At 44.3% G+C, this 11,170-nt stretch overlaps 1 long non-coding RNA gene across 1 annotated transcript in view; it reads left to right on the top strand.

Moving 5' to 3' along the window:
- The first annotated feature begins 5,987 nt into the window (after positions 1-5,987).
- LOC109299174 overlaps positions 5,988-11,170 on the top strand; it is a 144,920-nt gene continuing 139,737 nt past the window's right edge. The window contains exon 1 of the long non-coding RNA XR_002097788.1: positions 5,988-6,734. This is a non-coding gene — a long non-coding RNA (uncharacterized LOC109299174). The remainder of the gene's footprint in view (positions 6,735-11,170) is intronic.

Below are 11,170 nucleotides of genomic sequence, written 5' to 3'. Positions count from 1 at the left end.
TTTGCTGCTTCTAGCAGCAGACTGCTCCTGCTCCCTGAGACCCTGCACCAGGCCCCTGCAGCAGCCAAGAGGAGCTCGAGGCTCCCCTAGCGGGGACTGGGACATTGTCCTGACCCAGGCTGTGGTGGTGGAGCCCACCCTGGCAGCAGGGAGCAATGTCTCCCTGCCCCAGCAGCAGGGAGCTCCATGACTTCAGGTCCTGGGAGACCCTTATCTCCCAGCTCCAGCTTCACAGTTGCGGGGTCAGTGCTGAGAGATTCTCCGCCCTGCGGTCATGGGACCCAGGCTGGGAGATCCTTATCTTTCAGCCCGAGCCTCATGGCTGGAAGGTAGGGTGGCCATCACAGAGGACATTCTGGTTTTCTGCTATTCTGTCCTCTGTCCTCTATTGATACAAAGCCTGACACCTTTATTTATTTTTCTCTTGAAGAGAGAAATAGAGGACATAAAGATGTTGGGTTTTGTATCAATAGAGGACAGAGGACAACCGGACTGTCCTCTATGATGGCTACCCTACTGGGAGGCCAATGCTGGGAAATCCTTATCTCCCAGTCCAAACCCTGCAGTTGTAGGACCCGGGCTGGGAGATCCTTCTCTCCCAGTGCCTGCACCATGGTCACAGGGCCAATGCTGGGAGATTCTTTGCTCTCAGTGCCAGCTCTGCGGTAATGGGGATGTTGCTGGGAGATTCTTCACTCCTAGCAGCAGCTCCATGGTCACGGGGCCAGTGCTGGGAGATTCTTCTCTCCCAGCATCAGCTCCATGGTTGTGGAGCTGGTGCTGGATGATAAGGATCTCCCAGCTCTGGCCCCGTGACCATGGGGCTGGTGCTGGGAGAGAAGGATCTCCCAGCCCCAGTCCTGTGACCATGGGGCTTGGGCTGGGAGATAAGAATCTTCCAGTCCTGGCTTCATGACTGTGGGACGCAGGCTGGGAGATAAGGATCTCCCAGCTCTGGCCCTATGATTGTGAAGTGGAGGATAGGAGCTCCCTACTGCCAGGGCAGGAGGACATTGTCCCTGCCCAGGCTTCAGTGGCAAAGCCCACCCTGGCAGCAGGCAGCTCCTGGGGGCTGGGAGCAAACTCCCACCCGCTGCTGCCTGGCTGAACAGGAACACATTTGCTCCTGATCAAACATCTACATGTCTGCTACTGCTCAGTAAGTAATCTCAAGTAAATTTGCTATTTGCATTTGCAGGTAGCAAATTTACTCACAATTAGAGCAAATTACTGCGCAGTAAATATCTGCATGTGTAGATGCGGACACTTACTATAGGATAATTAACTCTACTGGGCAGTAAAGCATCTTGTGTAGACACACCCAGTGTGGTTGGACCTAGAAGCCGAAGGACTTAAGAAAGGCCAGATTGGTTCAGACCCAGGACCATTTTGCCCGGTATCCTGCCCCTCTCTGTGGCACAGGGCAGATGCTAAGAGTATTTATGCAGGAACTGTCCAGACTGATCTTTCCCTTGCCCCTCTGCCCTTATAGCTTCCAGTATTTTCAGGGACATAAGAAGTCCTCATTTAAAGTCTGCAACTTTAACTATAATGTTTAATAACCACTGATGGTCCTTTACTTCATAAATTTCTTCAATCCTCTTTTGAACCTGAGTAAATGATCAGCCTCTGCAACATGTGGCAATGAGTTCCCCAAGTCAATTGGGGAACTCAGGCGCTTTGAACAGAAGGTTGGACTCTATGACTTCATGGGGTCCCTTCCAGCCCTATTTTCCTGTGATTACGCAGTGGGAAAAATAATTTCCCTTTGTTTTAAGCCTGCCTTCTAATAATTTCCTTGTATGTCCCCTAGTTCTAGTATTGTGTACAAGATAAATTAATAAATACTTATTTACTTTCTCCATGCTGTTTTATAGGTCCCTAGCATTTCTTCCCCTCATTCACCTTTCATTTTATAGACCCCCATATCTCTCCTCATCTTTTTCTCTAAGCTGAAAAGTCCCGACCTATTTAGTCTCTCCTCATATTGAATGCTCTCCGTATAGGTTCCTCTACACTGCTTCTGTGCCTGGATTACACTGACATCACAGACATTCTGCAACCCACAGGAAATTGGGTTAGTAAGAAACATATTCCTTCTTCCTTTTCCTTTTTTATTTTGGCCTTTTAAAGAAATATAGTTAATGTGAAAACAGTTTGGTGGCAGACATTCTCTGTAGAGATTTATACCCACAGTAGAGGAGGTGGCTTGCCTTTTAGTGTGCAACACTGGAATTATTGTGTACCATTTAAAGGAGCAAGCCCATGAGACAGTGAGTGCTTTTTTTTTTCACTTTGGTCTGCTGCATTGTTTTCTGTGTCCTCACAATTAAAGAAAGAGCCTGGGCAAAACCCTATCAGATCACTGTGTGGTCATTCTGTTCTTTTCTGAAGGTAAGTTCTTATTTTAGGGATTCTCTGAAAAGAGCTTTACTGTACACATAGATAGCATTGAGAGACGAAACTATGGTGCCAGTGCTGTATGGGTCTCCTGTGATATGCAGTTAATTTATCCATCAGGAACTGGGCTTTGACTCTTTTTTGAGGAGTGACCTCAAACAGGGCCAGGGCTGGGACACATTGTTACAGGGACACACGCACATACACTCAATGAGCTATCAAGGATTATTCCTGGAGTGATTAGGAACAAGCTCTAACATGCCTTCATAATAATGCTGACTATTTAAAGCTTCTGAGGGCTGAAGGATCAGATGGCAAAGGGCATGGTGTATGAAAACAGGGTACTTTCTGATGCTGTGAATGTGCTAAAAAGGGAGGTGGGGAAGGTGGTGTACATGTGTTAGTGGAGGGAACTGACAACAAGGAGGGGAACATTATAGTAATACTTAGCATTTAGATAGTGCTTTACATGTTCAAAGTACTGCATGCATATTAACTGTGGATTTGTAAGCACTGGTGTGGGAGGAACTGGAGTTCATTGCACGGTCCCCAAGAGATATTTTCCTATAGGCTGGTCTGTCCAGTGTGCTAAGCTAAAGAAGTAACAAATAGAAATGGGAAGGTCCACCTGCACAGTTATTCCTCTGGTGTACAAGATACTGGAAATAGAGGGTTTGATGCACTAAAATACTGCTGCAGTGGTATATATGTCATGCCAACATGCTTTCCTAGCACAAGAATGGGGCATCCCTTACTGCAAACCTGATGCCCACAGGGCCCAAATGCTACAGCTGTGGTAAGTAGAGGAGTAGGTAGATCCAACCTACTGTGTTATATCTTCTCTCATACCCTAATCAAGCACATGAGTGCAAATTAGAGTTGCCCTTAGACCAACAGTACCCAACCTTAGGGTTGTAACCCCATTTGGGGTTGCAATGATAAAAATGGGGTAGCAAAGATGCTTGAAAGTGTTGATCAATTATGATGAATATGCTTCTTGTTTATGCATATGCAACTCTCACGCAGGGCAGTTATTCATCCAAAGCAAGATGTTACAGGAAGCTGACGTAAAATCAGTATGTCGATACTGGCTGACTGAAATACGTTTTACAGGTCAGAGAAATCAAACGTGAATGTTTTTCTCCAAAACGTTTCTGCTTTGAGTTCTACCAGTAAAACTAATGACCAGGATGAGAACGAAGAATGAAAGGAGTGCAAGATACGAAAGTGGAAATTTGATTCCTTGTTGCTCTTGCCTGGATCATTTTGGGGTTACATAAAAATTCCAGTGTTTAAAAGGGGTCATGCTAAGGAAAGATTGGGAAGCCCCACCTTAGACACTCCATATGTTTACATTACTCTTACTAATTTAAGTATGGTGCAGGAAGAATAAAAGAGAGTACCATTGTTAGCAGCTGTGAACTCCAGTGGCCATAATCATGGCAAGGCTGATATAGTCCACAGATAGAGGGTCACAGACAATGAGAACACCTTTCTCAGTGTCTGTATCAGGCTTTAAGTGACATGGCAAGACTTACGAAGAAGCCCAGTGAATAGAAATGACAGAAGAGTCATTATCAGGTGCTTGGGAACTGCTGGAATGAGTGGTGTAAGTACATTGGTCAGTAAATATGAGGGCTTCTTGCACTGTTTCTGTGGGCAGCCAGTCTAAAAGATTCTGTCCCATAAAAAAGAAGGTTGGCTGTAGTAAAACCAAGTGATATTACAGTCAGAAACAATCCAGGAATTGGCCCTGACTGCCCATATAAATCCCATCTTAAATACCCAGGTACGTTCCCATGTTGCCTTCAATACTGTCTGCATTTGCAGCAGGTTCTGGTCTGTGCCTACAGGCCAGAACCGACATGATGACTTTGAAGGATTCCCTTGTTGGTTGTCTCTGCATCAGCCTTGTTTACCACTGGGTGAGTACATTGCTGTAGTCAGCGTTACCAGCATTGAGTCAATATGCTCAAGCATCAACTTCACTGGACCTGACACTGTATGTGGATGCCTGACTTTCAATTCCTAAAGCAAGCCCTCTACTCCCAACTTAATTGCAGCCTGAGATCTCACAGTAGCCAGAGGAAATGCTACAAGAACATATTGAAGGTATACCTCAAGAAAATGGATGCTGACTTCAAAAGCTGGGAGGAACTGGCTGCTAACTAGCTCCAATAGTGCTGTAACCTCAACCAAGTGGCAGCCTGCTTTGAGGTAAAGCATCTTGCCCTCGAAGCAGAGAAGAGAGAGCAGAGAAAGGAAAAGGAGAGGAATCACGACCTACTCTCCTCTTCAGAAAGGCCTGCAACTTCTGTGGACAGCTCTGTGGCTCAAAGATTGGACTCTTAAGTCACCTCAAATCCCATTAATGAGCTATGGTAGAAATCATCCTCAATTGCTGCTGCTGACATTAGTTGTGGTTTGGTTTTTTTTGGAGCTGGGCAAATATTTGCCTTTTCAGTTTACTCAGTGAACCTAAAAATGAGGAGAAAAGAGTCATTTTGGATTGATCCCAGTTATTTCCAGTTTCCCTGCTGAAACAGAAACCTGAAAAAAAAACCTGAGATTGACAAAAGTATTTTAGTAGGTTTTAAGGAGGAAAATTACTTTTTTTAGAAAAATAAAAATTAAGCAAGGTTTGAAACAAAACACCGGTTCAAAATTAAAAACAAGCAAGACAAATTTTTTGCCATTTTTTGGACATTCCCCCACCTTTATTTGACTGAAATAATTCACACAAACCTAGCTAAATTCACAAATTACTTCAGTTGATCCAAACAAACTGTTTGCAGTGAAAAAATGTATTTGCCCCCAGTTTTGGCAGTTTAAATTCTTTCTGCCTCCTTCATGTGCTGCTTTTCATTTACTACAGGAGGCATGACTGTGCTCAGGAGAAGTCCTCATTCTTGTAACTTATTTTGGAAAAGATTGACTGAAGATCTGGTAGGAGATCGCTGAAATCAGAGTGGCTGCCTTCAGAGTCTGCCTCGCTCAGGAGAGGTGGCCTATCTCTTACTCAGTTCCTGAGACAGGCAGAGGGAAAGAGGTGTCAATTCTCTTCTAGAACCTGCTCCTATTTCTGACACTCTCCAGGAGGTGGAGGTGCCATGGCCATGGCTGGTTTTCTCTGTTGCAATGCCTGCTTGACAGGTGATGCAAATCAAATCAAATAAAGACATCTCTGTTGGTGTGACAAGCTGTGCAAGGACAGGGATTTCTGGTCTTTGCCAGTGGTAGTTATAATACACCATGGATGTGCTGCTGATGTGGCTTCCCCATGTTTCAAGGTCATTCTTCCCCATTACCTGCCAAGGATTATTTATGTCTCCTTGGCTCTTCTCTGATTCAGCTTCAGGCTATTCCATGTCCTACTGCTGTTGCTGATGCATCTTTTACTTGTCCCAGGGTTGTGTGCTTTTGTCTTTTTTTTAGCTGTGGAAAGGAAAGTCATAGATTCATAGATTCATAGATGTTAGGGTGAGAAAGGACCTCAATAGATCATTAAGTCCCACCCCCTGCATAGGCAGGAAAGAGTGCTGGGTTCAGATGACCCCAGCCAGATGCCCATCCAACCTCCGGTCCTTTTATGGTTCTTTAGAACGTAAGGGAATCTCTCTCTCTCGCACTCTTTGCTATTTTGTGGAGTGGAAGTAAAATCTCTCCTCATTGCAGTCCCTCTAATGTCACAGCCATTCCTCTCGGCTTTGTGCTGCTCTTTTTTTTTTCTATTTCCAGCCTGTGAGCACAGCTTCTATACGTGGAGGGTCTGCCTGCATTCTTGCATGTTTTGCTGCGGTAAGGCAATTTGCTACTCTAAGCAGAAACTGGATATCTGAGGGGCACCTTTTTCCCCCTTACCCTGTATGCTCTAGTGTCAGTACCCATCCTGTGCAATCTGGAAACCTCACAAGAAATGCCTGTGTATCACAGGCAAACTTGGCCTAGGATGCAAATGTCAACCCAGAGAATCTAAAGTGACTCACTGTACACACATGTATCTTGAGAGCCTTTTCCATGTGCACAATTAACTCGTTGACAATCCATGTTATGTAACCACTGGTCATGAATCACTGAGATTACTGTTTGGAACAGGCCAAGGAAGGCTCAGGCTGTGAAACCAATTCATGTAATTATCTATAATGACACTAATATAGAACATATTAATAATGGGAACTGATGTGTTCTTTCCATTTGCGTCGCCCCGATTGGTCCAGCAGGCATCCTAATGTTTTGCTTATTCTGTTGGCAGACTTGTTTATTATCTGCTGCTTCTGTGAGGGAAGAGAATTGGAATCTGCCGTGAAAAGGAGATGCTAATGGATCTGGCAAGGGTGAGTCAGACTGTGGCCAGGGAGGTTTCCTAGCCTTTTTTTACTCTTTTCATTCTTCCTCAGCCTTCCCTGGATGCCTCTCTCTCTCTCTGTCTCGCTCTTATTTTTATAAATGTAATACAAACTTCAGAAATATATTTATCAACTATATATGAACTATGTAAATGTCTGTCACAATAAGTAATAAAGGGGAAAGGAAAAATCAAAAGAAGGGTGAGGTAGAAGAAGGGGGAGGGATAGAAGAAGAAAAGTATGCAAGGACTAATATTTTAATCACCAAAATACTCCAAGAATTCTTTCTGAATTGCATTAAACATTTTAAAGCAGTTTAGCCTGCTAAGTGTGACTCTCCCCATACATGCCAGCTGTGCTATCTCATTGTACCAGATTTCAACCATTTTACCTTTGGAGATGTCCTACTCTTCCAATGCACTAATATAATATTGCATACGACTAATTAGGCCCCCTGTAATAGTGCAATATGGGAAAGATTCTGTTTAAATTCCTTCAGGATGTACCCAAGAACACACACATTTGCCAAAGGTATCCATGCTGTGTTCAAAACCCTGTTAACTGTAGGTATAATTTCTTTCCAAAAAGAGTTGATAATAGGGCATAACCAAAACAGGTGATGCTTGCAGTGCATTGCATCTCCAACATGTATTTACTGGAAGTATATTTAATTTTTACGTTGAGAGGGAGCGAAGTATAGATGAAAGATGATTTTTGTTGTATAAGACAAAGTCCAAGATCAATTGTTGATGTTTGAATGCTGTGAATTGCTAATTTCCACTGGGATTCTGCCATATGGAATACCTAGGTTTTCATTCTGCTTCAATTGTAAATAGCATGTATTAGGTCTCTCTGTTATGTGACATTATATACTCATAGAGTGATGCCAAGGGATGCGGAAGAGAAACAGATTTCAAGGCAAAAAAAGAATATATCTGGTGTATTTGCTACACCCAAAGACTCAAGTCCAAACTGATTTTCTAATACTTGCAACCACATATATTACCATTTAGTTGGTTTTGGAAGGTTACCTTCATCCCATAACTCAGGAAAGAATTTAATATGATTTCCTACTAGAAGCTGTTTTACATGTACAATACTCTCATCCATCCACTTTTTCCATATCAGCTTGTGGGACCCATACTTCAACAAGGGATTGCCCCAGATAGGGTGCTGACAGACATGCAGGTCCCCGCTCTAACTCGTGGCACTTTACATAAAGCGCCATGAGTTAGAACAGCCCCCTCCCCAACTCAATAGATGTTTGCCTGTTGAGTTGGAGGGGCTTCAAGCCTGCCTGCAGGTGAGCAGCCAGCTGCGGAGCCACTCCTTTCTCCAACCTTGCCCCCTTTCACTCCCACTCCAGGGCTGTTAGCAGCAGGGGAAGAGGAAAGCAGCAGCAGCAAGACACTGGCTGGGGTTTGCCTGGCCTGGGTTATGAGGTAGGGGACTCTGAAACCACCTGCCCCCATCACCCGCCACTGCAGCTCAGATTGGGCAAACCCCAGCCAGCAGCTTGCTACTTTTAGCTTCCCCCTCCCCTCTGCCCCCTTCCTTCCTGCTGACAGCCTGGGGGATGGGGCTGGGCTGATGTAGCCCAGCCCTGATGGCATGACAAATTAAGCCTTGGGAACACAAGTCCCAAAGCTGCTCTACTTTAGAGCACCTTCATCTGATACCTCATTTAAGGTGGGTTAATTTTTTACATGATAAGCCACTTTAAAAGTGCTGTGCAGCCATGTACGTATATCATGGCATGGCTGTAGAGCACTTTCGGGGGGGCGATTGCTCAAAAAAAGGTAACTTTTGTCTGCGCCCACAGAAACCTTATGATGTAACACAAGGTTAAACTTTGCTAAGTTTGCTAGTCCTTGGGTCTCTCTTTATTTTCCTCATTCCTTCCTTTTAACTTTGTCTGTTTCCTCAGCTTCATTCCTCCTTTTGCTGCTCTTTGCCCCTTTTCCTAGGTCCTCCCCCTCACAATCCTTATTCATGCCCTGGCTTTCCTTTTCTCCCTGCATTTCCATTTATACATCTGTAATAGGGTCTTGCCCCTTTACTGAAGGGTGGAGGGGCCTGGAGCCTGCAGGCCATTCCTACTCCTCTGAACAGACAAAGGGAGCCTTAAGTAAAATAGCTGTTGGCCCCAGGTGCAGATAGCAATTGGCAGGCTTGGGGCATCTCATAAGGCTGAGGATCTGGCCTAGAAGGGCAGTCAGATTATATGATCTGGAGGAGGCAGATCTCCTGGGCAGAATCCACCTGGGCAGCCTACAGAGGGAAGACTGTGCCACAGGAGGATGGAAGGGAGCCTGCACCTGGAGCAGTGAAGACTAAGTACCTCTGACCTTTGTGTTAGTGTTACTGTGGGGTGAGATTAACCATGACAAGGAAACACTGTGCTTGGTGATCTTGGTGTTTTGAGAGCAGATGCTCATGCTTTTGATTTATGTTTAAATCAGAGGATCACTGTGGATATTAGGGGTGGATTGGAGGCCACTGGGGTGTGGAAGAGGCACCCAGCTCACAGAGATTCTGCAGCCCTGAACCCTGGGGTGTTGAGTACAGGCAGAAGTCCAGATACATTTAGGGAGAAGACTGTGGCTTGTCAGAGGACTGGACATCTGCAGGCATGGGGAGTGGGCACAGGAAGCAGGCACAGGGAGCATAATTCCTGTGCCTGCCAGGGGTGTGCCTAGGGGCCAAGTGGCTCAGAGCCAGTGAGGGGCTAGAGCAGAAACCCAAGAACCTAAGGTCATGGTGCAGTGGACTCCAGGCAGCAGGATCCAGCCAGATTAAAAGTGACCCAAGGCTTAGAAGGTCCTGAGTTCAGACAAGGACCAACCCCAAAACTTGCATCTGCTTCCTGGGGGTAGCCTCCCTATGAAGCTATAATATCAAGTTGTGGCAGGTGGGATAACTGTGAGGAGGAACGACCCAGAAAGTCCAGAAGTGAGGGTGAAGTGGTCAGAGCCTGATGGCAAGCCAGGCTGGAAAACTTGTTAAGCCAGGGCTGAACATTTTTGAAGTATGGGCTGGAAGATGATAGCTTGCTCATGGTCCACCCTGCTACATCGAAGTCCAAAATAGGAACATCAACAACTAATGTCATCACAATGGCAACTGGACACCCAATGGCCTATTGGTCAATGGAGCAACAACCATAGAAATTAAAAAAGCCCTTTTAAGGGCCTTTTTAATTGTTCTTCATTCAGAAGATTAGGCATTGGGACATGGAGCTGCCACCTGAATGTTGAGGGTCTTTCGAGAGCCAACTGTGACTTTGAGAAAGATGCTAAAGACAAATTTGATTGATGTCTTAGCACTTCAGGAAACCCATGTTAAGAGCAAGGAACGAGCCTGCCTCTATAAGATAGATGGCTATAAGCTTGCCACCAACATTTACAACCAAAAATATGGTCTTGCAATCTACATGAAGAATGAGATATCTGACTACACAAAACTATCGTCCACTGAAAACCGAGGCATTGGCATGACATCCATTAAGCTTGGTAAATGGACAGTTGTTACCATTTAGAAGCCATCCAATGAAAAATGGCCCCATCCAGCCCTACTGACTCCTGAACACTCATCTGTATCTGTCGGAGACTTCAACAGTCATAATATGGAACGGAGGTGCTACCTGGGTGTACCTGGTTGTATACTCCCTTCTCCAGCTGAAGGGAGATGTTGGCAGGGCAGGTGCTCTGTGGTGGGAGAACTTCTGGCTACATGGAGTTTTCCCTCCCCCATAGACATTCAGATCCACAGTTTACATCTTAAATGTATACACATTTATTACTATATGTAAGATTTACAGACAACGTGTACATACAATATATGATCACTTATACAATACTATATTCTATAAATAGCAACTAAAGGATTATCCCATCTCAAGAGCTTCACACTACACAGGAAATTAACTAACCTAGAACAAATAGAAAACAGATAAATAAAAGTGAACCATAAATATCAACAAGGGTGTCAAGAATATACATATATAACAAAACATTTACACTATCAAGAATATGGGTAATATTTACATAGCCCTATATTCCCCTCAGGATACAGGTAACTATCCCACTAAGAATTACATTTAATTTTCAATACTTGTCTTACAACTTTACATTCTATCAGATCCAAATCTACTTAAACATTAAAATATAAACATATAAAACATGCATACTCTATTGCTACTTAGCCTCATTATATCAGATTAATGATTTTAATATACCTCTTCAGTTTAGACTTTATCAACTTGCACTCATAAAACATAAAATATAAACTATATAATGCAGGATGCCTATTCACAAAAGGCATATAAGGCATAACTCCCTTTGAATATAGCTAATTTTTTTTTTAAAAAACCCCAAGGTCCAGACCATTCTGGAGCCTTGGCTGCATTACCTTAGCCGGGGGGG

This window comes from Gavialis gangeticus, unplaced genomic scaffold (genome assembly GCF_001723915.1).
Source record: "Gavialis gangeticus isolate Ggan-Ray unplaced genomic scaffold, GavGan_comp1, whole genome shotgun sequence".
NCBI classification, from domain to species: domain Eukaryota; kingdom Metazoa; phylum Chordata; order Crocodylia; family Gavialidae; genus Gavialis; species Gavialis gangeticus.
Note: the sequence above shows the minus strand (reverse complement) of the source record. Positions and strands in the feature narration are given on the sequence as shown.